This window comes from Triticum aestivum, chromosome 7B (assembly GCF_018294505.1).
Source record: "Triticum aestivum cultivar Chinese Spring chromosome 7B, IWGSC CS RefSeq v2.1, whole genome shotgun sequence".
Classification (NCBI taxonomy): Eukaryota; Viridiplantae; Streptophyta; class Magnoliopsida; order Poales; family Poaceae; genus Triticum; species Triticum aestivum.
In genome coordinates, this window is record NC_057813.1 from 47,876,847 (window position 1) to 47,903,996 (window position 27,150).

Here is a 27,150-nt window from a genome sequence, read left to right on the forward strand (position 1 = left end):
ATTCTCTCAATTTTGTAAACATACGGAACGATACTAACATATCCTCCCATGCAGGCATACATCAACAATTATAGAAGAGAGCTGCCTATTGTCCTTCTTAATTCTCCCTACAACAAATTGAAGTCCATGAAAAGGCTGAAGACGTACAATGCTAGCCTATCGGATGCAGCTGCAATTGAAGATCATGAAGATGCAAGCATTTAGTTCAGCAATGGTCCATTCTTAGATATGGAGTGTACATTTGGTTATGAAGCGGTAGAGTAGGGTGTGGTTTGGTTTTAGTCCCGATGAAGGTTTCCTAGCCATGTGCTTAGTCCAGTGCGGATTAATCAAGTTGTAATACTTCACAGTACTAGTTTCAAATACTATTCTTGAAATAAATTTGGTCTGCATGGGAGACGCTGAAACATATATTTACTTTTGACAAGAATTTGAAGCTTAGGAAGGTTAACTGAATTCTTAAATTTATATTTGAGTTCCGTTGAAGTCTGGACAAGATTCAGAACAATTACGTCGCTAGTTAGAAGTTTTAGATTTTTTTTAACATCGCTAGTTAGAAGTTCGAGAAAAATTTCAGCGAGTGCTAAAATATTTTGATCGAAATTCAGTGAGGCTGAAATATTTTGGCCGAAAGGCAAATATTGCAGTGAGTGCTGAAATGAATGAAATTCAGTTATTTCATCGAAATCTCACTGAAGCGAAAACCATGGTGTCGTGCCATCTTGAGCAGCACCAGACATGATTCAGTATTATCAACAAAATTTGGTCTCACATGTACGAGGAAAAAATGTATGAGCACGGATGGGCAATAAAATAGCTTCACAAGAGAGAGGAAAATACTTCACATGTGAACAGACAATCCTAGTTGACTTTAGAACCAGTTTTCATCCTAAAAGAGGTCTAGTGATTTACTTATAACCAATAATAAAATCGGTCCAGTTCTTTTGGCTGTTTTTCAAAGAAACGGGAACTATATCTTTTTGACGATCATGATTCTCAAGAGACCTAAGTGTTGTTACGCAACTTACCTTAGTTTTTTTACACCACAACTTACCTTTGCTAAACTCTCCACGCCCCCCTAATATTCAACCAGGTGGGTCCCCTCCCTTGATTTCCTCCAACCGAAGAAATCTATACGTGGATATATGCCCGGGTTGTTACGATCCCTATAAATAGGGATCCTTTGAAACCTCATGGAGCATAGTTCGTCCTTCTGTGCCACCCAAAGCAGCAAGACCGAAGGACGGAGCAACCCAGGAATCCAGCAAGACCGAACGATGGAGCCAAACATGAATCCTCAGGTAACTCCCCACGATCTCCTGCTGCAGCCGCTGCTATTTTTCGTGCCACGATCTTAATCCCATGATCTCTTGCAGCAACCCCACTCGTTGTTTGCATATTCATGTAACTCAGCATGTTTTTAAACAAAGTAAGTTGGGGGCGTTAGGGGAGGGCGCTAGGATTTGTTTCCTACCAGATTGGCAGTTCATTGATTAATTCCAGGCTAAATCTTAGGTTCTGGTCTTGTCGATGCCAATTAGGGCAGCAGGCGCTTGCCTTCTTTTTTCCTTCCGCACGAGTTATGGAAGGCATCGATGGCCCATGTTTTAATTCCATACTACTGACCATGATTAGCGCCTAGAGTTGAGGAGACCAGGGTTGGATAGTTTTTTATTTTCGAATCTTGGTTTTATTTCAGATCAGTGCCTTGCAATGGAGATTACCTTATATGACCGTTCAAACGTAACCAAGCCGAATCTAATGCTAGTATTTGCACATTCATGGAACTCAGCTTGCTTGTAAACAAATTACCTCATGAAGTAGCGTAGAGCACAATTTGGTATATATAAGCTGTATTCGTCTGTATGAGTGTTTAAATTGTATAACATGCTGAATCTAATCACACTTGTACATCCATTGAACCCAGGATGCTTCTTTGCCACCATATGAGGAGTTCATAAAGGTATTAAACACGCAGCAAAGGATGTACATCCAGTTGATAGGACTGGGTGGACTTCTCAAGACACCTAGCATCAAAATCAGACGTGTACTGTGCATGGCCATCGCTAATTCATATGATGCAGAGCAGGATGCCTTTATCATCAACGGGAGACCATGTAGGATCACACTAGAAGATGAAAGGCGACAGCACACCAAATTTTGTCAGGCCATTTGTCTTGTACACCATAGGAAAATATGTATGCCGAACAAAAGAGGAGTATGTGGATAACAAATATATTGGAATTGTTAGAAACGTTGAGACGATAAAGGGTACAAATCTTGGACAGCTAACGCTTGACTATCTTATGGATAGCGTGAAGAATTTTGTAAATGGTGAGGCAATTCTGGAGGGGAATCTACCACTACCGCAGGTAACTCGTAGTAGTACAATTATCACTTACCTAACATACATTACATAATGTACGAGAATATTTGTAAACTGCTTTTGTTGTCATGCAGACATGGTACTACGAGAAGTTCAGAGTGCACCAATTGGACTCTAGCATCTCGTATGAATCAAGGTTAAGGCCGCTGATCGAGAACTGGAGTGAGGAGAAGGCAAAAAAGGTTGACAATATAATCCAGAATAATTATTCGGGAGTTGGAGAGGTAAAATGGTCAGCACATTGCCTGGATTATGTAACATGTATATTTTCTAAATCATACTAATGACACTAAACTGCAGTATGTTGAGGACCTAATGAGGCCTTTCATTCCAGCACGAGATGGTACACTGGCCAAATCGAAGACTGGCGGTCAGGTAAATGAGTTACATCAGGCACCCAATATATATTGTAACATTGTAACTAGTATGAAGTTATATGATTCTAACTGTTTCAAAGTCTCAGATTAAGGTACTCGTCGGACGTGTATTGACTGATTTGCAAGAAGTTTCCTCCCTCGTGCGGGAGGCTGGTGCACAATAAGTTCATAGGATGTGCACCCTTGAAAAGAAAATGGATGAGTTCCTTAGGCATACCCATACAAATGGCAAGCTCACGGAGGACCTCATCAAACAATTGAACGTAAGCCTAGAATTATGAGATTAGTATATATAATTGGAAATTTACGTGTAGAAGGTTTTTCCTAAATTAGTTTACTATGAAAACACCCCAGACTAACATGTATTTTTTAAAGACAAAACGCGACGGAATATTTCCAGGACTGGAGGACATACATCTTTCTGACCTGAGGGCATCTTTCTAAACATGGCTGCCTCTATGCTATAAAATAGGGTTGTTGCCCCTACGTGGGTGGGCTGGTCTCTATTTGGGCATGGTTATTTTCTCACGGCCCATCATCTATTCGGCAACCCAGTTTTGTTTTTTACTAGAAACTGAATTTGGGTGTGTACTCTGTTAACTGAAGAATAAAAACAAAGGAAACAGAGCATAAATACTGAATAATTTGTGTTCCAAATTGCTGTTTCAATTCAGATACATGAACTTGGCATGGCGCACAGATCACATCCTCTACCCTGACAGGCCTAAATGCCCATTCTAATGACAGATGAACAACAAATAAAACAAAAACAGAGCAATGATACAGCAATAGAACCCCCTGCCATGATATTTGCTTGCTTTTGCAAATCGATCATCTGCATTAGATGTTTCTTGATCTTCTTCAGTTCCTCGGTCAGTTTGGACCCCGCATGCAGTTCATCATTGCGCGCATACATCGCCATCGGCACGACTCTGCCCGCCCCTCCGCCAAAGCTCCCCATATTCTCCATAGCAATCGGCGGCACCCCGCCCAAATTGAGCTCCCAGGTTGCGGCCACGCTCAAATCCTATCAAACTAAATCCTATCAACATATTCATCAATCCACTTGAAATGGTAACATTTCTTCAGGATCTGAAAACCACAATATGAACCCTAAATCCCAAATTCAAGGAGAAAAAACAAAATATGGAGAAATCAGAGCAAAAGACAGCAAAAGAACGGGCTTAGAACTGAGATCTAACCTTGCCATCCCTTCCGGCCATTGGTTTGCTCAAGCATTTCACAAATTCCCGTCCAAGATTGCCATTATCATCCTTCTTAGTGACCAACCGTTTAAGAGGCTCTGGGCATGGGCAGTCAGGGCACCTTGTGAGCAGCATTGGATCATACTGTCGCCATTTTGAGTGCATGGCGGAGGAGATAGACATTTGCGCTAGGTCGTCGGAGAAGAGAAAGATTGGGGAAAGGGGCTGAATGGGCGGCGGCGGGCGGACGGGTACGGGCGCTCGTCTCTTCTAGCTGCGAGGAGGTGGGTCCCGCGAGTAGACAAGTGGTGTGTCCCGCGCTTACGTGGATTAGTGGTGGGTCCAGCCCCCAACAGCTAATGAGGGCATCAGTTGAGTTTAACAACCATGTCATGCATGGGCTATTTACCTGCTCAAAATTGTCGCACCACAGCAATTCGCTCGAACAACGTCGCACTCTTGCCAATTCACCTCAAATGTGTTGCACAGGAGCTATAAGCCCATAGTTAATCGCACTTTGGGTCGTTCCCGATCTGAATTTTAAAATTCACTTTGAGGGGCGGAGCAGGGGTTGTATATGCAAACTGCGCCGACGTGCTGATGAACAGGTTGGGTCTAAACCAACAGTTCAGAAAATCACCACGGCTTGGCAGGTTCTTAGTTTACTGACTTTATAATGAGATGAGATCACAAAGAACCCAAATACTTCAGAGTGCATGCGCACTATCTAGGCAGAACGAGCGGCCGAACACAAGCCGCTCGATCAGCCCAGATCGTGCGGTCCTCGGCGTCAGGTCGTACCTGGTCAGGAGGTGACCAAACACGCACGTGGCTGGGCCCGCCCGCAAGCGCCGCTCTCCTGCTCCAGACGGTTTGCGTCGCGTAGGAAGCACCCTTGCCACGGGCCTCTGTCTACTTCCTCTCTTCTCGCCCTGTTCTTTCCCCAAATCCGACGACGAGAGACAACCGCTGCCGCGACGCAGCCGAAGACGGGGGGCAGGGAAGGGGAAGGGCTGGAGCGCGGTGGGGACCCGCTTCTCGTCGCCGGCGTAGGTACGGTCGCCCATTCGGCTGCTCCCTGCCCAACCAGATCCAGCCCCATCGTCCTTGTTCCCCGCCGTCGTCGACGGGATGCGGCCGTCGTCTACTTCCTCTGCCCGAGGTCAGCTGAGATCCTTCCCCTCTAGATCCGACTGAGTCCACTGCGTCCCAAATGGCAGGGGTGGAGGATCCTCTGGTCGCGGTGGCATGTGATGTGGGCGTCACGCGATGGCAGAGATGGAGCAACCTCCGGTGGTAGTGGTGTCTGATGTGGTCTTTCCAGCGTCATGATCTGCTAGGCCTAGGTACAAAAATGTCATGTCCATACGCCGACAGCGTTTCTGGGCTGATTCGGGCAGAGGGGTCCCATGGGAGAGCGTTGCATTCGCTCTAAGCGAGAGCTTCTATCGGAAATTTTTTGCTTGGACCGTCACATCCTAGCAATATCTACTGCGGCAGCACAATGTTCAGAGGCACCGGTGTATTTCTGGGTGCCTGCATGTCAATACAATCTAGTACAGTATAGTACTATTTTGCTAGTAAACCTGGCACACGAGTCTAGTTTGTCTTTACATCTTTAATTAATGTTTAATTTCCTCTTCTAATTTAGCGCTAGTCTGCTACAGTACATGATGATAGTTGCTGAAGCAAACTAATCCAATTCTATATATGTTTCATCTTCCTCGCAAAAACTTATCAATCAGCGGACGATTGTGTGGCGAAATAAGTGTTTTCTAGTCAGCTAACGTTCAATGATTGGGTGGTGAAATAAGTGTTTTCTTTAGTTGGCTAACACCGTGACGCTTGTATGTTCTGTAAATTATCAATCTTGAATTTTTTGAAGAGCATAGAAAGAGTTGCACAAGAGTATCTAAATGAGCTGGCATCCTCAGGCTTTTCTAGTTGCACAAGAGTACCTGGTTAGTTGGCATCCTCAGCATTTCTAGTTGCACAATTCAATCCAACTAGTTGACATCCTCAGTCTTTTTGTAGCTGCGTTGACACCCTCAGCATTTTCTTCTAGAAGCCCGAAATCTGAATATTTCATTTCCCAAGAGTATCTAATTAATTGGCATCCTCAACATTTTTAGTTGCACAAGAGCATTCAGAAACATCCATTTTGCCTGATTTTTTGGTTTGACAGGGATGGAAACGTCGGCACTGGAGTCGTGGCCGTGGCGGGGAAGGCGAACCCAGCGCAGCTCTGCCAGTGGCTCAAGAGGAAGATAAGCAAGGATGTCAAGATTTTCCGCCGTTGTCCAAACGGGCTGAGAATTGTAATAAGCAGGTATGCATCCCTCTTGTCTACTTGTACTGCAGAATGAAGGACGATGTGTGTAATATCCAAATGAATGCACGTTATTACGAAGGGCTAGCCGTGTGGGGTTAAGGTGCTCGCCGGCGGCGACCTGCGTGGCTCTCGGCCTGCATCCTCGCTGAACTCAACACCAACTATCGCGCGCCCGCGATGTGACTGCTGTTGCAACAACGACGGCCAACGGCTATTGAACGACGAGGATGCCCTTCGGGGGTTATAGCATGCAAAGCAAAGAAGTTGCTCGATACTCACAGCCAATATATCTCCCTGTAGAAGCAGAAGAAGCAGCAATTGATTCATAAGCAACAATTTTATCTGTTTCGTTCCTTTGTATTTTTGCCCTCTGTTTCTACTGATTGTATGTATCACTTTTTCAGATATATTGATCTTCACATTCTTAGTTGGCATCCGTAGTGGTTGTAGTTGTACACATAGCAGTTCTTGGTTGGATACGACAATTAGAAAGTTGCACAACACTAAACCTTTTTCCTACGGCGGTGAAAGTGGAACGGAATACATTGAACTGAATACACATGGTGATCATTTTTTTGGCATTTATAGTAATTCTTGTTACACACATAGTTGTTTTCGTCGGAGACGATCATTACTATAGTAGTTGTAGTTGCACATACAGTTGTTCTCAGTTGGATCCTATTATTGAAAAATTGCACACATGGCAATCATTTTTTGTTTGCATCTATAGTAGTTCTAGTTGCACACATAGTTGTTTTCAGTTGGACACGATCATTGGAAAATTACACACACGGCGATCAATTTTGGGTGGCATCTATAGTCGTTCTAGTTGCACACATAGTTGTTTTCAGTTGGATACGGTCATTGGAAAGCTGCACACACGGTGATAATTTTTTGTTGGCATCTATAGTAGTTCTAGTTGCATACATAGTTGTTTTCAGTTGGACACGGTCATTGGAAGTAGTTGGCAGGGGCAATAGAAGTAGTTGCACAGAATCTGCTAGGCAAAACTTTATGGTGGCGAAAGATTCCTCTTAGTAAATCTGCAGAGAAGAAATGTGCGCGCGAAGGCAGTATCCAAAGGGGTAGATGCCACATCTTCTGCAGCAGCCGCTGTGGTAACATAAAGTTCTATCATGAATACTTTTTACTCCACATACAGGCAGCCAAGTGTATGAATTTTCATACATGGTTGCAGAAGGACTAATTAAGCATTGGCATGCTCTACTTTCTCAGTTGCTCAACGTTGCCATCTTCAAGTTTTTTAGAATTGTCCCAAGAGTATGTAACGACTTGGCATCCTCTGGCTTTCTAGTTGCAGAATAATATCTAATTAGTTGGCAACCTCGGTAATTCTAATTGCACAACAATAACTAGTTGACATCCTCATCTTCTCTAGTTGCACAAGAACTCAGATTAGTTCCATCTTAAAAAAAATGAGGATTTCCCTATAGTATGTAGCGACTTGACACCCTTAGGCTTTCTAGTTGCAGAAGAGTATCTATTTAGTTGGCACCCTCGGCAATTCTAGTTGGACAATATTATCCAAGTAGTTGATATGCTCAGCCTCTCTAGTTGCACAAAAATTCAGATTAATCCCATCTTAAAAAATTTGAGGATTGCCCAACGGTATCTAATCACTTGGCACCCTCAGGCTTTCTACTTGCAGAAGATTATCTATTTAGTTGGCACCCTCTACAATTCTAGTTGGACAACATTATCCAAGTAGTTGGCATCCTCAGCCTCTCTAGTTGCACAAAAATATCTCATTAGTTGGCATCATCAGCATTTCTAGTCGCACAAGAATATCTCATTAGTTGTCATCACCAGCATTTCTAGTTGCAGAACAAACAGGATATCAAGTTGCCATCCTCAACATTTTAATCTAGTTTTCCAGAGAACAAATATTTGTATGTAATGATAACTAATCACCTTTGCCTTTTTTTTGCAAACCCCGAGATATTGTTCCAGGAAATGAGAGTAATGAAGCATATAATGTTGAACGATAGTCACAAGCTGGCTACCTGATGGAGACTACGCTGGATACCTGATGTTTGAGTTGGATAGAATACATGTTTTAGTTGGCTATAATACATGGGTACCTGCACACAACCTTGTGTATGCTTGTTGCACACATCCAGGGGAAAGTTGGCTATTTAACCATGTTTAGTTGCACAGGGAACTACATCAACCTTTTTTCTACTATGATGCATTTTTTCACCCGTGGATATGTTTGTTTGCACACATCCATGTGAAAGTTGGTTTGAAACCATGGTTTTCTTGCACAGGGAACTGAATTTCTTATGCTTTTACTTGATCTTCCTTCTCAAAATCATGGAGTTTTTTTTACTTGATTTGGGAGATTTAGAGGGAAAGGGCAAGGGAGATAGTCAACAAGGTTTGCACATGGGAGAGGAGAAGGATTTCTTACCTTGGCGTTGCTTGGTAAGCTTCTCTTCTCTTCTTCCTGTTTTTCTGACCAAGATCTCCTCACCTTGGCTGCTTTGCCATGGCAGCTCTACAGGATCTGGTTCATGGCATTGGATCTGGTTTCTTTCATGGGGAAGAAGCTGACGACCAGCGAGGGAGAGAGGGTGGGTGAGAGGGGCGTGGGGTGCGCTAGTAGTTTGATGGGTATCACGTGACAACGACGGGTGGTGAGGCGACTCTATTAATCTGCTTTTTCCTTTGTTTGCGCGTGGGAACAGGTGAGAACAGCTGGCGCGAAGGATCTTTCCTTCCTGGGACCAGCGGACAAACGCTTATTTTTTCTGGCCTGCCGCTCGCGAGCGCTAGCGAGCACTCTGCCGCTCGCTAGACGCGTCCCACAAAGAAACGCATACTCCACGGAGCAATGCTCGTGTAACCGCAACAACGTCCACCACAGCAGCGACGCAACGCAGGAGGGGTCACGGTAAAAGCTAAAGCAGCACATCAACCGAACCTAGCATCTGCCACCGGAGGGCATGGCGGGGGTGGTGCCGGCGGCCGCAGAGGCTTCGCCCCTGTGGACTTGTTGGGCTTGGGTGGAGGGGGCGCCTTCGCCGGCACCTTCCGCCCCAGCGACCTCCCTGCAGTTCTGCGGCCACCGTTGACTCCCTCCACCGCCAATGCCGCTGCGCTCCACACCTTCGCTTCACCGCTCGTGCCAACGGTGTAGCGCGACGAGCCGACGGACATCGCGCAGGAGCACAGGAGGAAGGCCGCCATGAGCAGTGAAGTGAGAATCTTCTTGCAGTACATGACGAGTGTGCAGTTACTTACTGAGCTACCACTAATTATCTGTCAATTGTCGATCACCGTCGAAGCTGTTCATATATATATATGTGGTTGTTGAGGCCGAAGCATCCGGAACCATTTTTTTTTACACAATGACTCTGCCGACATGTTGCCACCCAACTGATGGGCATACGGTATCTTGAGAAACATAACTGGTGGTCATCGATGCTTGGCTGCAGCATCAATGTACGCAGGTATTCGTGCTTACTTTGAACCATCTTCACAACTTGCACGGTTAGCATTCACTAACTTTATTTTTCTGGATATGTGTATTTATTCAAATCCGTAATAAATTTCTTTTGCACAAGTTTATCAAACCATGAGTGTTAGCATTAAGAAAATGAAATAATTTAAATTTAAAACGAAGTTTGTGTCAAGTGTACAAAACAATAGTAGAACCAAGAAAAACAACACAATTTTTGAATTTTAAACTTGATAGGGGCCGCTCAAACGCGTAACCCCTTCTTTCATAAATTATGACATCCATTCTCCCACGAAAAAAAGATGGTAGATCAACACGCTCACAAAGTGCAATGTGATCCGTTAAACTATGCCATGAGCCTTATTGATCACCTATAGACCTCGTACAGGTAGGTATGTTTCAAAGTGTTCCTACCCTTCAATTATATACTCGCTTTTGGCACCAATCTTCTTAATCCTCCCATATGGTACGAAACAAAACGCAGTTATCTTGTGTTTTTTACGCAATTACCTTTACCTTGCGTTCTTTTTTTGAGCGGTACCTTTATCTTTACTTCACCTTGGGTGGCCTGGTTAATCTCAGACCGACCACAAAACTGGTCTACAATTATTTTCTAGCCCACCGGCCTCTGGAAGGCAGAGTGATTAATGGGCCCAGTAGCATCTAGCCCATGAACACATCAATCAGAGGATATAACGGCAGGTCGGGACGAGCCGGCTGAACAACCCGTGATCCATGTTGATAACGATTTTCGGTTGCTCTTAACTGAAGAGCTTGTCCTGCATATCATCTTGTGATTTTATAAAGTTAGGGAAACGTTTGGAGACGGTGCGCCGGCCGAAGCTTCGACCGGTCGCCCGCTACCTCGTGCTCCTGTGTCGATGAGACCTACATCCGCACCCCATCTGCTGCAGCCCAATCTCGCAGGCGAGGCCGCCGTCCACCCCCGCATCGCGTCCCTACCCCGCTGCAGCCCAATCTCACCGGCAAGGCCGCCGTCTACCCCCGCATCGACCCTCTACCTGCGGCAGCCCAATCTCCCCGGCGAGGCCGCCGTCCACTGCACGGCCGGCGATTTCCCCACGCGCACGACACGTCCACCGCCTACCTACAGTATTCACGCGCGCGCATCCCCTCCCCCCTCCTTTCGGGCTGTGTTTGGGCCACCACAAGCTCCATCGCCAGCCATGCCCTGATCTCCCCGCGTATACAAGTGTTGCAACCGTCACCTAGAAAAGCTTCAACAGCCGTTGAAAAAAGCTTCAACCATAGACATAGAATGCTTCAATGGCACTGCACAACAAGGGAAAGCTGCAACCGATGTTGGATTTTGCTACTACCGGCAAAGCTTTTTGCTACATCCATCAGGCAGAGCTGCGACCTCGCGAGGACGACAATGATTTTTTTGCTGCAACCGTAGTAAGATTTTGCTACTACCGTTGGAGGTTTTTGCTACATCCATGTAAGGCGGAGCTGCGACCTCGCGAAGGTGGCGACGTCGTTTTTGCTGCACCCATATTTTGATTTTGCTACTACCGGTGAAATTTTTTGCTACATCCATTCAAATGGTGTTGATTGACTCACGGCCGCCGTCGACGTATTTTTCCTGCAGCGAGCATCAATGGCGAGGGCGGCGGAGCTACAACCTTCATCGTCAAGAGCTGCAATCGTAGGTGGAGCTGGTGCATTGGTCGAGGCGAGAACGAGGCCGGGAGGGTGGGGGACCGTTGACGAGGACGGCCGGCGAGGGCGGGGTCCGGTGGGTGACGAGGATGACCGGCGAGGATGGGGACTGACGACGGGGACGACCACCGGAGGGGACAGGAGGCGCGGCGTCGTGCTCCCCGAGTGGGAGATGCGGATCCAGGCCGCCTGCGTGAGGAAGAAGAAGCTGGGGGCGATCTGTTTTTTTTTTTGCCTGGATCCAACGGCCGCCTAGCTCACATCCGATGGCCTGGGCTGGACCGGCCGAAAGTTTCGGCCGGTGCGCCGGCGCCTATAAGCGCCCATAAAGTTATTGTAGGCGCCTCGTAGTCCACAGAAACGTCTTCTCCCACTGAATGCACATCGCCGGAAAATCCTGAAATAAATCCAGGATAAATATGAGCATCAGGATTTGAACCCTGGTGGGCTGGAGATACCACTATCCATCTAACCATTCAACCACATGTTGGTTCGCGAATCACCTCATGTTGAGGTGATACCTTCGATTGTAAACGACACAATCCTTGTGACGACTGAATAAAGGAGGAGGATGTTTATAAAAAAATACTAAAGAACTTTTCCTAAAGTAAATAAAAAACTGAAGAGCTTTTCCTAAAAAGAAAGAAAAAAACTGAAGAGCTGGTACAACTTGCGGGAGAAAATTGCACAAACCATCCATTTTTGGTGACAAACCTGTAAAGTAGGTGTTTTGTGCAACACTAGCATCAAAAGTAGGTGGTTTGTGCAATTTCCTCCAACTTGCCGTGGTCAGCAGCAAAGCACATACAAAAGAACTGAACTTTAATCCTGTGCTATTTACTGGAGCGGTCTTGTCATGTTGGACTTTGCTAGCCAGCTTCATGATAGTCTATTTCACGTTTCGGCGTTCGTTTTGTGCCCGCAAATCGGCGGATCTCGAGCTGTGAGCTCTTGAAGAGCACCCACGCTTGATGCTTCAGAAGCAAATTCACAGGTGCACTGCATCTGCACTATACCTTTGAATTAAGTTTTTATTAGGTCTCATATCGAGACTGACATGTTGCTACCAAACGGGTAGGCACGCCGCATCTTGGCAAACATAGATAAGCTCTGTTCTTCAACTTGCATGGTTGGCATGTGCTGCAGGATGATACACAGACGGTGACCGAAGTACCGAACACTACTGGAAGGTTTCAGATATAAATGTATCAAGTGAACATAAGAAACATGCCTCATTTGATGGCCAAGATTAAAGAGGAGTGCTCGCTTTGGTGCCGTGTGGGAGCAAAGCATTTGTGTAACATTATGCCGCGAGAGTGATACTTTGTAATCAATGAAAAAGGCAAATCTTTTGCCTAGTTTTAAAAAATAAAAAAACTGTGCTCAGTATGTTGGTCAAATTGTTAATGCACTTCTCTGGCCTATTGTAAGTATGATTACAAGCTGTCCTACCCTCCTTTTATATGCACTTCTCTCCCACGACAATCTTCTCCAGCTTTCCGTATGGCAGTAAGCAAAATACAATCTTCTCAATATAAACTTTCTTCATCTACTTAACTTGTATGGTTGGTGTGCCGTCAATTTGATCTGGCCTGCACTTGTTTCATCAGCATTTACTCAACTACTTTTTTGGACATGTGTCTCGATTGTGCTCTGTGATGAAATAATATTTATCAAAGCAGAAAGTTTGCAAAAGAAATACTATACATAGAATTTGGACCAAAAAAATATAAAGACAAATTTCTCAAAAGAGCCATAACGAACACAAATTTTAGTTTAAAAACTTGGCAGGGGCCGCGCGAACGTGTACCCCCTCTATCACAAATTATGACGTTCACTCTTTCTCAAAAGGAAGATGGTAGATCAACACACTCACAAAGTGCAACGCGAGCCATTGATCTAGGCCATGAGCCTTATTGATCACTCATAGACCCCGTCCAGGTAAGTGATTTTCAACGTTGTCATGCCCTCCACTTATATACACATCTTCCCTGAGCCGATTTTCTCAATGTTTCCGTATGGGACTAAACTAGACACAGATTCGTTGGCTAACCAATATTTTCAGACTCGTCGGCCGAGGTATTTAAGAGCCCAGTTGTACATATAGCCCATTAACACAATGGCTGATGCCGAAGACGTGGCGGCCTCATGCCCAAATCCCGGCGAACTCGCATGATAATCATGCATGCGTCGTTGGAGCGCCATGAGTGAGACATGGTGGACTTTCCTAGCAGCTTCACATGCCGCACGTGGGGCCGTTGGTGATCTAAGCAAGGCCAACCATCAGCACGAGTACGTTTGCTAGCTCGACCTCGACCGTGTGTGTTTTTATTGGTGACGCGAGGAGTGAATCCTCACCTAAATATTTACATTCATATTGCCTATAGAGCCTTGTGGCTTTGTACAAGATAGATCGATACCAATGAAGTTTGGGCAGACTCCAGGCCAAGCCTACATGCTTATCAGGGCCGGTCCTGAGATTTTGGGGGCCCGGGGCAAGACAAAAATTTGGGACCCTCCTAATATATATAACCAATAACATTTTAATGCAACCAATTTTGATACTATTTTCGTTCAATACTTTCTACATATTATTCTAGAAGTTTCTTCTAAAACCCCGCTGGCCATCGGGGACCTAGTAGTAAGGCCATGATTCGTGTCAAGGGATCGGTCATTCTTCTGTAGGCGAAACATGTTAGACATATGTTTATCCTGAGAAACATTCGAATAACTAGGCTACAAAACGACTAAGCAAGCAAAGGACAACAATATATATAAGATCTAGTCTCTTAAAATAATTTTTGATACAAATCCACTTATCATAGGGTCAATGTCAATTTTATCCAACAATTTTTATAGATGTGTAATATTGCCAAATTATTTAGCAGTGGAAGATATGCATCTTATATGTATGTGAAGGTAAATTACTTCATCAGCAACATAAATAATAGGGAATAGTACGAGTGATATACCTCTTCTTTTTTGCGCCTACAAATGATATACCTAAAACCAATCGCATCAGCGTCCGTGATTAGGCGCTCAACAACGATCCGATATGGATGTCAAGCAGGAGGCACCCGGCAATATACTCCCAACACCTAGAAAGTGGATAACGAACGCACTCGGTGCTGTCAATTGCCATGGCCTGATGATGTACGTGTGAGTCCTGCGTGGCTGCGTCCAGCTACTCGAGCTGCCGGCAGCCAGCGACTTTTGATCTAAAGTTCGGGACCAAGGAACAAAGAATAGGGCAGTGGATTAGGGATGCGATCTCACGTCGCAAGAGTTACACCGTGATTGCGTGCGTACATCAATGTGGGCCTAGTTTTGTTTACTTGAGCTAATTTCGTTTCGCGAGAAGAAAGTAATCAATTCCTGATTGCGTACTTGCGCCTAGGCTGCTACCTCTTTCCTTTTTTTGAGAGTAACTAGGAATTTTATTCAAAACTCAAAACATCCGGGATACAAGCAATGTCTGGGAGATTCCCTAGCCACACATGGCGACCCACCGAAAGAGACGCAACTCCTTTTGCTATCCAGTGGGCCTCAAAATTATTATTCCTACGCTCAAAATGGAAAGAAACTGTAAGAAAACTATTCCTACTCACAAGAATTTCCTTTATGATCGGAGCATAAACCGGTGATGCATTATTGTTGATGTTCGAGATCACCTCAAGGCAGTCCGAGGCTATCACCAGATTTTGAAGATTCAAATCCCGAGCTAGTGCAAGAGCTTCACTACATGCATGTGCCTCCAAACTCGCTGGTTCAATCAGGCCATCAAAAACCACAGCTGAAGCTCCTAGATACTTGCCCGTGCTATCCCGACAGATCGCAGCTGCTACACCTCTCTCCCCCAGAGATGAAACTCCACCGTCACAGTTTAGTTTGGCCGCATCATCTCCCGGTGGACCGAACACAGAGCATTGTTTTCTCGCGTGGAACGAACAGCAACAATGTCCAGGTCTTCTAGGAATCGTTTAATAAAACACATTGTGGACAGTGGACTCTGAAACTCATCCTCGTGAATTGCCTTTCTCCGTGCCCACCAGATCGCCCACATGGTGACCAGCACACGGGCAATGTCCTGCTGACTTGTAGTTTCAAAAAGCCAAAATAACCAGAGTCGAGCATCCTCGCTTTGGTTCGATATCACATGCTCCAGCAGCTCTTCATCCCCAAGAGCCCAAACACATCTGGCCATGCGGCAACTAAATAGCGAGTGCCGCCAAGTATCATTCACTGCTCCGCAAATAGAACACTCAGGATCATATGCCATGTTCCTATCATGTCGTACTTGGCCAGTCGGGATCGATGTATGTGCTAGCCTCCACGCAAAAACCCTCACCTTTGATGGTACCTTCACCTTCCAAAGTTGAGACCACGACTTTTTCTCTGCTGAGGTATTGGAGTGCCCCGGTCGGTGTTCCAACCAATCCTCTCTTTGGAACTTGATTGCAGCGAGCATCCTATAAGCTGACCGAACCGAAAAAACTCCCCGTTTATCGTAGTGCCAAGCCCAAAAGTCGCCCTAAACCCGAGTACTGAGGGGAATATTAAGGATCACCTCGACATCAGGAGCGATGAAGTGTTCGACAAGGACTGGCTTGTTCCATACCCGTGTGGCAGGATTAATCAGATCCGAGACCAGTGATGGAGGGTTTACAGATCGAGCACAAAACGGCCGTAGATTATAATCTCTCGGCAACCAGTTATCGTACCAGATATTACTATCTTGTCCCGATCCAATCCTCTTAATTAGCCCCAGGGCTAGCACATCCCTGCCTTCCAATAGGGAACGCCACACCTGAGAAGGCGCAGGTCCTAACGTTGCTTCCAGCAGGTGATTATTTGGGAAATACCTTGCCTTAAGAACACGGGCACTTAGCGAATCAGGCTCATGTAGCAACCTCCAAACTTGCCGCGCTAGTAGGGCTAGATTAAACAGCTCCATATCTCTGAAGCCCAAACCACCCATGAATTTCGGCTTTGTCATCGTTCTCCACGTGACCCATGCTGTTTTCCTCTGTCCATCCTTGCAACCCCACCAGAACTTGAGGATGATCTTATTAATATGTTCACACAGCCCCCTTGGAAGCTTAAAACAGGCCATCGAGTACATTGGGATAGATTGAGCCACAGATTTGATGAGCACCTCCTTCCCTCCTCCTGATAAACACTTCTCCATCCAACCTTGCACTTTCTTCCAAATACGATCTTTTAAGTATTTGAATGATCCCTCCTTTGCCCTGCCCACGTCCGAAGGCAAACCAAGATACTTTTCGGATAATGATTCAGTATGAACATCAAGAGTGTTTTTAATGGTGTCACGAGCAGAAACAGGAACCCCCTTACTGAAAAAGATGGACGATTTCTCCATGTTGACCCGCTGGCCTGAAGCATTGCAATAAGTTCTCAGGAGCTCATTTATGCGTGCTGCACTCAGCTCATTTTCTTCAAAAAAGAGAAGGTTGTCATCAACAAAAAGTAAGTGATTGACTGCCAGGGCATTGGGTGCCACAGAAATTCCACATACACCTCCTTCCCCCTTGAGCAAACAAGAAAGCCCTTCGGCTGCGATCAAAAAAAGATATGGCGAAATAAGATCTCCTTGTCGCAACCCGCGGGTGGGCCTGAAAACATCCAAACTATCACCATTAAACAAAACAGAGAAAGAAACCGATGAGACACACCTCATAATTGTCTCGGTGAAACGAGGGCTAAACCCTATTTTTAGCATCACTGCCTTCAGATATGCCCACTCCAAACGATCATAAGCCTTCATCATATCGAGTTTTAAAGCACAATATATGTTACCCTTAACCCGCTTGGTTTTCATATAGTGTAAGCACTCATAGGCTGTAATGAAATTATCTATAATGAGATGTCCAGGGACGAAAGAGGACTGCTCTTCGGAGATGATCTCAGGGAGGATAGTTTTCAGGCTATTTGCTAAGACCTTTGAAGCAATCTTATAGATCACATTACAAAGACTTATTGGCCGAAATTGTCCTAAAACTTTTGGACTTGCAATCTTGGGAATCAAAACAATGAACGTATTATTAATTTCCTCCGGCGAATCCACCCCATCAAGCACTCTGATTATCATCCTTGTAACTTCATCACCACATAAATCCCAATGTTTCTGGAAAAAGTGTGCGGGAAAACCATCTGGGCCCGGGGCCTTAGTACGGAACATCTGCAAGAGAGCATCTTTAACTTCCTCCTTGCTATAGCATGCATTCAAACGAGCATTCATAGTACCATCCACCCTTGCAGGGATGTGTGACAACACTTCCTCCATACCAATAGTACCTTCAGACGGATATAAATTGGAGTAGAACTAAGTTGCCATATTTGCTAGCTCGTTCTGATCTGTACAAACGGTTCCATCCTGGCGGTCCAACTTTGTGATCCTGTTCTTTGCTCGCCTAGCACTTGCCTTTTTTTGAAAAAAAAATCGTGTTGTTATCCCCCTCCCACATCCAGGTGATGCGGGATCTTTGTCTTGCCATGACCTCCTCTATGTAAGCAAGCTCGATCATACGATCCTCTACCCTCTTCTCTTCTACAGTAGGACCGACCCTCAAGGGATCCGCCCTGAGTGTGGTAAGCTGACGTCTCAGGGAAAGCAGCTCGTGGCAAACTCAACCAAAAGTGTATTTGTTCCAGTGAGTCATAGTCCTCACCATAGTGTGAAGTTTTGTTGCCAGGTCAGAAACTGACAGCGCTGGTCCCTCGCCATTCCAAGAAGATTCCACCACATCTCTGAACCGACCATCACTTTCCCAGGCACACTCGTACCTGAAAGGTTTTTGCATGCCGAGTCGTATACTTTCTTCCTCCAGCTTGGTCACGAGGAGAATTGGGTTGTGATCGCTCTTGACTGCAGTCAGATGCTCAACGCTAGCATAAGGAAACATATTTGACCAACTTGGCGAGGCAAGGGCCCTGTCAAGGCGTACTCTACAGAACTGACCTCCCGCGACCTGTTTTTCCCATGTCCAGTCCAGGCCTTTGTATCCAAGATCGGCTAGGCGGCACACATCGACCGCTTCTCTGAACCCTCCCATTTGAGCACTATCACGGGGATTGGGACCCATCTGCTCTTCTTGATGCAGTATTTCATTAAAGTCCCCAATGCATAGCCACGGAAGAGTACTTTCACCTCTCAACCTTTTCATAGTGTCCCACGTTTTGTACCTCAAACCTCTGTTAGCGTCGCCGTACAAACATGTGAGGCGCCATTGCTCCCCGCTCCGATCAGATACCCAAGAATCAATGTGATACTGAGAGAAGTTTCTTATTTCCAAATTAACCTCCGACTTCCAAAAAACACATAAACCGCCACTCCGGCCATTGCTAGCTACTGCAAAACTGCTCTGAAAACCTAACGAAGCCGCCAAACCTTCCACTCGATTCTTTGCGATCTGGGTTTCAACGATGCAAAGAACCGACGGCGCACTAGCCCCCACGAGATCGCGGAGCTCATGTACTGTCGCTGGGTCGCCAATCCTGCGACAGTTCCAGCACAAAGTCCTCATCAGGCCCGGCGGCCCTCCTCGAAGGAGGCCTCCTCTCTTGTTTGATCCACTAAAGCACCTTCATCTCCATCCTGCCGCCTCCTCTTCACAATTGGGTCCTTCTCCGGGGTGGAGGTCACACCACTTGTGCTTGCTGCTTGAGAACCCCCTTCGATCATCATGACAGTACCGGCTACCCGTCCAGCCAAATGATTGAGCTATTGTCCCCAGACGTTTAGGGTGCCATCCGCCTCAACCAGCCGCTTCCTCGCTCCCCTTTCCACTAAACCTCCTACGCCGTCTTCCTGACCCTCCATATCCATATGCTGCGTTCCAGCGGGCTGCACCCCTGCTCCAGGATCCCCTCTCCTCCTTCCACCCATCGATCCTCTCCCTCCTCTACCTCCTCGGTCCCCCTACCTGCTCCCAACCTCTTCCCCTACTACCTCCATCTCCTCTACCCCGACCTCCTACACCTTGGGCTGTAGGCACTTCAGGCTCCCACAGCAGCCACTCACCCCACTCAAAGGAGTTTGGGTCATGAATCCCATCGCCACACTCATCTGCTACATGGCCCATCTTGCCACAAGCAAAGCAAAAGTCCGGTAGCTTCTCGTAATAAACGTTGTATCTTTTATACTCCTTCAAGGTTATTGGAACAAAACGAACAAGCGGAATATTTACATCCACGTGAACCCTCACCCGGAGGGTACTAGCTGGGTTGATTCTCCCCTCATTCATTATCACGGTGAAAGGTGGGTCACCTACTTTAGCTGCAACCTTCTCTGCTAACTCTTTCCTTCTTGTGAGACCATCCGGCAACCCCTTCACCCTCGCCCATACCGGAATTTTATTGAGTCTATAGCCTTTGACGTCTGAAAAGCCATCATACTCCTGGATCACCACTGGTGCCCTCCTAAACAGCCATGACCCTCCATCCATAATCCTCCTCCAATCACCTAGACAGTGGCATTACACCAGAAACAAATTGGGTCCCTTGATGTTGAACGTCACCCCTTGAGCCGCCGACCAAGCATTGCGCATCTGGGACAAGAGCGCAGCGTGGCTAAAGGGTTTTGTAGTGTGGACACGGAACAGGGCAAGCCAATGGACATCCTTAATCAGATCGTCAACTTCCGCTGAGAAATCCAGCTCTTCCTCCTCCCTTCCATGGAGCTTCATCCCTGCAAATTGGTCCTCCAAATCAGGTTCAGGCCCATGATAATCTCCAAACTCCTCTTCTTCTCCTCCGAATTGGTTCTGCACATCCTGCGAACTGTGAACAAACCCGTCCCTACGCCTGCTCTCCTCCGTAACCCCCTCCTTCGTTCCCCCCGACCCGCTCGGCCTTCCTGCTGCTGCCAAAACTTCCACCGTCGCCATCGCATCCTCCTTGCCCCCTAGCACCTGTTGCGTTGGATCCGCCATGCACACCTCTGCGCATGACGGGAGAAGGTAGATCTCACCCGCGGCCGGATCAGTCCGGCACTCTGGTGAGATTTTACGTGGACTCCGGTGCGGCGGCGCCGGAGGATAGGTGGAACCCTAGAAACCCTAGGGATGCGATCTCACGTCGCAAGAGTTACGCCATGATTGCGTGCGTACATCAATGTGGGCCTAGTTTTGTTTACTTGAGCTAATTTCGTTTTGCGAGAAGAAAGTAATCAATTCCTGATTGCGGACTTGCGCCTAGGCTGCTACCTCTTTCCTTTGTTTGAGCTAATTTCGTTTCAGGAAATGATATGGGCCTATGGGCTACCTTCGTACCACATCTAGGAGGCCCCCCCTGGATTTCGGGGGCCCGGGGCGGCCGCCCCCCTGCCCCCCATCCGGGCCGGGCCTGATGCTTATTCCGAGATCGCAAAGTTACAAACTAGGGAGCAGCTAGACAAACGTTACTTGACAGGGCGACTTGGGCGTCACCTCCTTCTCCGCCCGCCGCGGCCACCCCAGCCTCCTCCTCTCCTCGACGTCGCCGGCGTTAGCCGCCGAGGCAAAGTCCCCGTCTCGTGTTGGCGGTGGCGAGACAGCCTCTCGCCCGCGTTCATAGGTTTCTTCAAGCCCCCGTCTGGTACCTTTGCCAGATCTGTTCAGGGTGGCTGCTCCGACGACGCTGCACCTGCTCGCGGCCTTCATGGTTGCTGCTCCTCGGTTGCTCCGTGGCACACTGCTCCATGTCGACGGCTCGCTGGTGAGGCTCCGCTGGCGCGGCGACCATGGATCCATGTGGATTTGGTCTTGTGCACCGGCTGCCTTGGCCTCGTGTTGACCGGCATGGCGGCACCGGGTCACGCCGGTGGTGCCTCGGGTTGGCTCCTTACTGGCATGTGCTCGCGGCGGCAACCTGGATCTGGTGGGCACAGAGGCGGGTGGCCGTCAGCATGCGCTGGGACGCGAGGTCCTAGCGGTCGGCGGAGGGGCTCGATGGCTGGCTGGACGCGATTGCAGCGGTCCCTAGCAGCTGGTTCACACTGCTACGGTGTGGGCGTGTGGTCGCTGGTTGGGTTGCTTCTGCAAGCAGGCGTGGACTTGTTCCAGCGGATGCTGCCGATGCGTGCGTCCTCCAGCGTCGCTTGGGCTAGGCCTTGCTAGATGGTGGCTTGGGCTCCCCTTGTCTGCACGTGCTACCTCGGTCGGCAGCGGTGATCTAGATCTTGACCGGCATAGCGATAGTCGCTGCAAATTGGGAAGGTGCAGCGACCTCTTGTGGCTCCATGGCGGAGGTGGACATCGAAAGATCTTCGGGGAGTTCATTTTTTTAGATCTGATGGTTCATTTTGGCGGTGAGATGCAAACTATGGATGGAGGCTTGACGCAGATGAATGGTTGTGAAGTGGTGCATCGCATTTATCTGCTGGGATCATGGAAAGTGGTGGCGACAACTCATTTGTGACGTCGATGGCGGTGCTTCTTGAGTACCCGGTATCGAGCTTCGGGGTGAAAGCCCAGATTTGAACTCTGGCAATGGCGATGGCTATACATCGTTACCTTGTTGAAGGCATTACTCGGATATGTTCGGACAATTCCTTGAGGTAAAAACCTAGATTCCTGCCTCGACTGCTGGCTCCGGGCGTTTGAGTGTTGCTCACTTCCTGAAGGCGTTGCCATTGAAGAACCTCGTCGATCATAAGGTGTCTTGAGATGGTTTGTGCGGATATGGTCTTTCCTATAATTTGTCGATCATAGAACTGGTCACTTTGGAATTTTTTTTCTATCTTTATTTTCTCGCCCATGCATAGCTTTGGTCTTATATGACTCTGCTATTTGTAGGTGTGTTCTTGTGTGAGTTGATGTTGGTTGTGTACATTCTAACTATGCATAGGCCGGGTATGTGCTCATCGTGTTTGTATTATCTCGATGCTTCATTTTGAGCTAATAAAATCCATCCTTTTTCAAAAAAGGGAACAGCTAGACAAACGTTACTTGACAGACAACAATCTTTTCCAATGGACTAAACAGAGTGCAATTTTCCGACCTGAACTTGTCGCATTAGCATGTTTATTATCTAGTTATATTTTTTGGCGTCTGTGATCTAAGTGCTCTTATATTTCTTTATGGAGGGAGTATTTATTACAAATTTGTGAGTGAAATCAAATAGGAAAACACAAAATGTGGATTCAACATCATGATTCAACACAAAACTGTTTTAAAAACAAGAATTGCCAAAATTTTAAATTCAAAATTTCGGACTCATCATCGTTCATACAACAGAAAGGGCCAGAAGGAATCTTGGGGCCCAGTTGTATCTGGCCCATTAACTCAATATTGGCCAGACTCGCAAGTGGCAACCCGCCAGGATCGAGCCCGACCACGAGCAAGGAGAAGCAACCATGGAACATCCTTCAACGACTTCTTGTCGCTCTCCTCACCTTGAAGAGCTGATTTACGTTGGTAGATTTGTGTGAGCAGAGCTGGCCAGCCGGAGGGGGGCGAAGGCCTGTTAGATCAACGTCAACTCGCGTTGTGGTCGGAGGGCGATGAGTGAGCCTTCCAAGTTCCAACCGTCGTAGATCGGCAACGCCTGCTTGCAAGCGGTTTGACACAGAGTCGCAGACGCTAGCACTATATTGCTGCTAATGCATGGATTGTCTAATGCGACTGGATATGATTCTGGATCCATGGTTTTACTTTTGCGTTGTAGTCACTACCACACACACGGTCGATAGCATCAAACCACAGACACGTATGAATGATTTCATTAATTTGCATCGAACATCACGAGAGAATACTTTTCAAGAAAAAGACTAAGAATCAAATGTCTGTCCAACCCGGCTTCAAACTATGTACTGTACCACTTCCGACAACAGGTGTCCAACGCGAGGAATTGGGCTCCGCTCCAAGAGAACGTTATTAGCTTCTCAAAACTGAACCAGACTCTGCTTCCAATACATGTATTGACAGAAACTACAAACTATCTACGGATCTGTGCTCGCAGCTTAAATGCAATCTATACATGTTTGCAGATCACATGCACCTATACTCTCTACTTCCTATCCCTCCAAAAAATATGAGCACTCCAGCAGCTAAAGAAAAACCAACAAAAAAAACCTTCCTAGATCACATGCACCTTTCTCCGTGATCGCCATTTCGCTTTCGCTCTGCAGGTGCACTGTTGAATGTATGGTTTGTGCATGTATATTGTGTAGCTTGGCCCACCTCCTAGTCTTTGTATAGTTGAGGTTGTGGCCCACTTTGTACTCCATATATACGTGCGCTTTGCACTGATCAATACATCGTGAAGCATTGCCAAAACAATCGTTTCCAACATGATATCATACCTATGATCCTAACCCTAACCCGAGCCGCCGCGGCCGCCGCCGCGATCCCATCGCCGCCGCCGCCGCCGCCGCCGCCGCCGTCGCCGCCGCCGCCGCCACCTAGTGCCGCCGCCGCCGCCGTCGCTGCCGCCGCCGTCGCCGCCGCCGCCGCCCTGGTCTGCCGCCGCCGCCCGCGCTTCCGCCCGCCCCCGCCGCGCCGCCCCGAAGCTGCGCCGCCTCCTTCCCTGCCGCGCCGCCGCTCAAGCGCCCCCTCTAGGCCATGGCCTCCCCGGTTCCACCGATACCACCCGTAGCCGCCGCACCAACCCGTTCGAAGGTCCCGATCCCGTCGTCATCCGCGACCTCAACATCCTCGCCCGGGTTCCCGTCGTCCTCGACCACCTCACCTCCACGTACTATGCCCGGAAGACGTACTTCTCCCTCGTGTTCCGTGAGTACAATCTCCGGGATCACATCGATGGCTCCGTGGACTCCCGCTTCATGGAGGACAATGAGGAGTGGACGGCCATTGACGCCACTCTCATCCGTTGGTTCTACACCACCATCTCGAAGGACCTCTTCCACACGGTGGTCTCCGCCGATGATGACGCTCATGCCGTTTGGACCAAGCTCAACGGCCTCTTCACCAACAACGCGCTCCAACACAAGGTCTTCTTGCACGGCGAGTTTTTTGGGTGCCAGCAGCTTGAGTCATCTGTTGACGATTATTGCATGCGCCTCAAGAAGCTTGTTGACGAGCTCCGTGAGCTCGGCGAGAAGGTCTCTGATGAGCTTCTCCTCAGCACCCTCATCGTCGGCCTGAACGACGACTTCGGGAACGCCGCCTCCAACATCCCCCTCATCACCAACCCGACCTTCCCCAAGATCGTCGCGTACCTGAAGCTGGAGGAGCGGCGGATGCGGATGTCGCGCACCCGGGCCACCCACACGGCCCTCACCGCCGGTACCCGTGGCGGTGCGCCGCCCACCGCCCCGGCCCCACCGCCACGGCCCGCCCCCGCCTCCCGCCGAGCAGCAGCAGCGCCGGGGCGGGCGTCGCGACCAAGGTGGCCGCAAGCAGCAGCAGCCGGCTGCCCACGGCGGGGCCCCCCGCCAGCCGCAACACCAGCTACCACCGGCGCCCTGGCAGGCCGGCCAGAACCCTTGGACGGGGGTTGTGCATGCGTATTCCATGCCTATACCACGTGCCCCCGTCCCCGGCTCCTTCGGCGCCCGCCCGGCCCCTCATCAGGCCCTGTACGTGGCCCCTCAGGTGTACCAGCCCGCTCCACTCTACGACCCCTTGGGCTATGGGTTTGTGGCGCCACCGCCTCAGCCGTCGCCGTCCGCCCCGGCCCTCCCGCCGGTGCCTTGGGATCCCGCGCTCCTAGCGGCTCTACACACCGCCCCCACGCCACAGCAGTACACTGGCGGTGGCGACTGGTATATGGACACTGGAGCCACGGCTCACATGGCCGCCAACCCCGCTAACCTTCTTGCCGCTCATCCCGTTCACACCGCTGCTCGCATTACCATGGGTGACGGTTCTTCCATGCCCATTACTCATGTCGGCCATGCTGCTTTTCCTTCTACCTCCATGCCATTATATCTCTCTAATGTGCTTGTTTCTCCTGACATCATTAAAAATCTTGTTTCCGTTCGTTCTCTTACACGTGAAAATCCTGTTACCGTTGAATTTGACATGTTTGGCTTTTCTGTCAAGGATGCCCGTACCCGGATGGTGCTCCACCGATGTGACAGCCCCGACGAGCTCTACCCGGTCCACTCACCTACCTCATCCGTTGCTGCACCCATGGCGCTTTCCGCCGGAGTGGACCTTTGGCACGCTCGTCTCGGTCATCCCAACATCGCCGCCCTTCGTCATATTCTTCGGAGTTTTTCATTCACGTGTAATAAGATCGACGATCACACTTGTCATGCTTGTCGCCTCGGCAAACATGTTTGTCTTCCTTTTAGCAATTCCTCGCATGTCGCACCATACCCGTTTGAGTTAATTCATAGTGATGTCTGGACCTCTCCTGTTGCAAGTAACACGGGTTATCTTTATTACCTTGTCATACTTGATGATTTTTCGCACTATGTGTGGACCTTCCCGTTGCGGCAAAAGTCGGACTCTGTTGCCACTCTCACCGCCTTCTACTCCTATGTCTCCACGCAGTTTGGACGTCCCATTCATGCGTTGCAAACAGACAACGGGAAGGAGTTCGATAACCTTGCGATCCGCAACCTTCTCGCCACACACGGCACGATCTTTCGTCTCACTTGCCCGTATACTTCGCAACAAAACGGTCGCGCTGAGCGCGTGCTTCACACTCTCAATGACTGCGTTCGCACCCTCCTCTTTCACGCCAACGTGCCCCCACGTTTTTGGCCAGACGCGCTTGCCACCGCATCACTACTCATTAACATTCGTCCTTGTCGCACTCGCGGGAATTTTGCACCTCATCACCTCTTGTTTGGCACGCCACCCTCCTATGCTGAGCTCCGCATCTTCGGTTGCCTGTGCTATCCTAGCATCGCTTCCACTGCTCCTCATAAGCTCGCACCTCGGTCTATGGCCTGCATCTTTCTCGGCTATCCTCCTAACACCAAAGGCTACCGCTGCTATGATCCTATCTCTCATCGGGTGATCACTTCACGACACGCTTACTTTGATGATATGGTTTTTCCGTTCCAGCAGGTACCTTCGGATGTTGCGGCCTTGCCCGCTCCCGGTGATGGCCGCCCATGTGCCTCTCTTGGGCCGCCTCCCGGCTTTGAGGGTGCCCCCCGCGCCACGGGTCGAGTCTCTCCCCCATTGGTTGCCGTAGGGGCCGCACCTCCCTCGACGCCCGCGACGCCCTCGGCGTCCCCGGTCTCGACCCTGCCGGCGGCTTTGCCGGCCGCCTCGGCCGCGGTGGCCTTGCCCGCTGCCACGCCGGCGACCTCGTCCGCCGCCATGCCGGTGGCCTCGCCCGCCACCTCACCGGCGGCCTCGCCCGCGGCGGCCTCGCCTGCGGCGGCCACATCAGAGACGGGCTCGTCTTCGTCCTCGCCCGCCTCACCTCCGGACCCGCTGCCCCGCCCGATGACTCGCTCTCGGGCTGGCACCCTTCGCCCGAGCACGCGGTACCCCAGTGATGAGTATCTTCTCGCTGCTTCCACCTCTGGGCCGTCTCCTCTCCCATCGTCAGCTCGAGCCGCCCTTCGGGATCCTCATTGGCTCGCTGCGATGCAGGAAGAGTTCGACGCGCTCCAGCGGAACCGTACCTGGCAGCTCGTCCCTCGGCCGCCCTGTGTCAACATCATCACGGGCAAGTGGGTCTTTCGGCACAAGACTCATCCGTATGGCACTCTCGAGCGCTATAAAGCTCGCTGGGTGGTTCGGGGTTTTCAGCAACGCGCG

General features: G+C 48.8%; 2 long non-coding RNA genes and 2 other non-coding genes across 4 annotated transcripts; 1 reads left to right on the top strand and 3 right to left on the bottom strand.

Annotated features, from left to right (window-relative positions):
- Positions 1–3,379: 3,379 nt before the first annotated feature.
- LOC123156093 (uncharacterized) lies at positions 3,380–4,896 on the bottom strand. Its single transcript, XR_006477831.1, has 2 exons — positions 3,966–4,896; positions 3,380–3,855 (listed from the first exon to the last, which is right to left on the bottom strand). It is a non-coding gene; the product is annotated as an uncharacterized lncRNA (long non-coding RNA).
- Positions 4,892–9,060, top strand: LOC123156092 (uncharacterized). The gene is made up of 3 exons (XR_006477830.1): positions 4,892–5,130; positions 6,154–8,894; positions 9,009–9,060. It is a non-coding gene; the product is annotated as an uncharacterized lncRNA (long non-coding RNA).
- A 954-nt stretch (positions 9,061–10,014) lies between these two features.
- On the bottom strand, positions 10,015–10,177 carry LOC123163238 (U1 spliceosomal RNA). The gene has a single exon (XR_006481803.1). It is a non-coding gene; the product is annotated as a U1 spliceosomal RNA (small nuclear RNA).
- Positions 10,178–13,251: 3,074 nt separating this feature from the next.
- Positions 13,252–13,413, bottom strand: LOC123163232 (U1 spliceosomal RNA). Its single transcript, XR_006481799.1, has one exon. It is a non-coding gene; the product is annotated as a U1 spliceosomal RNA (small nuclear RNA).
- Positions 13,414–27,150: the final 13,737 nt, after the last annotated feature.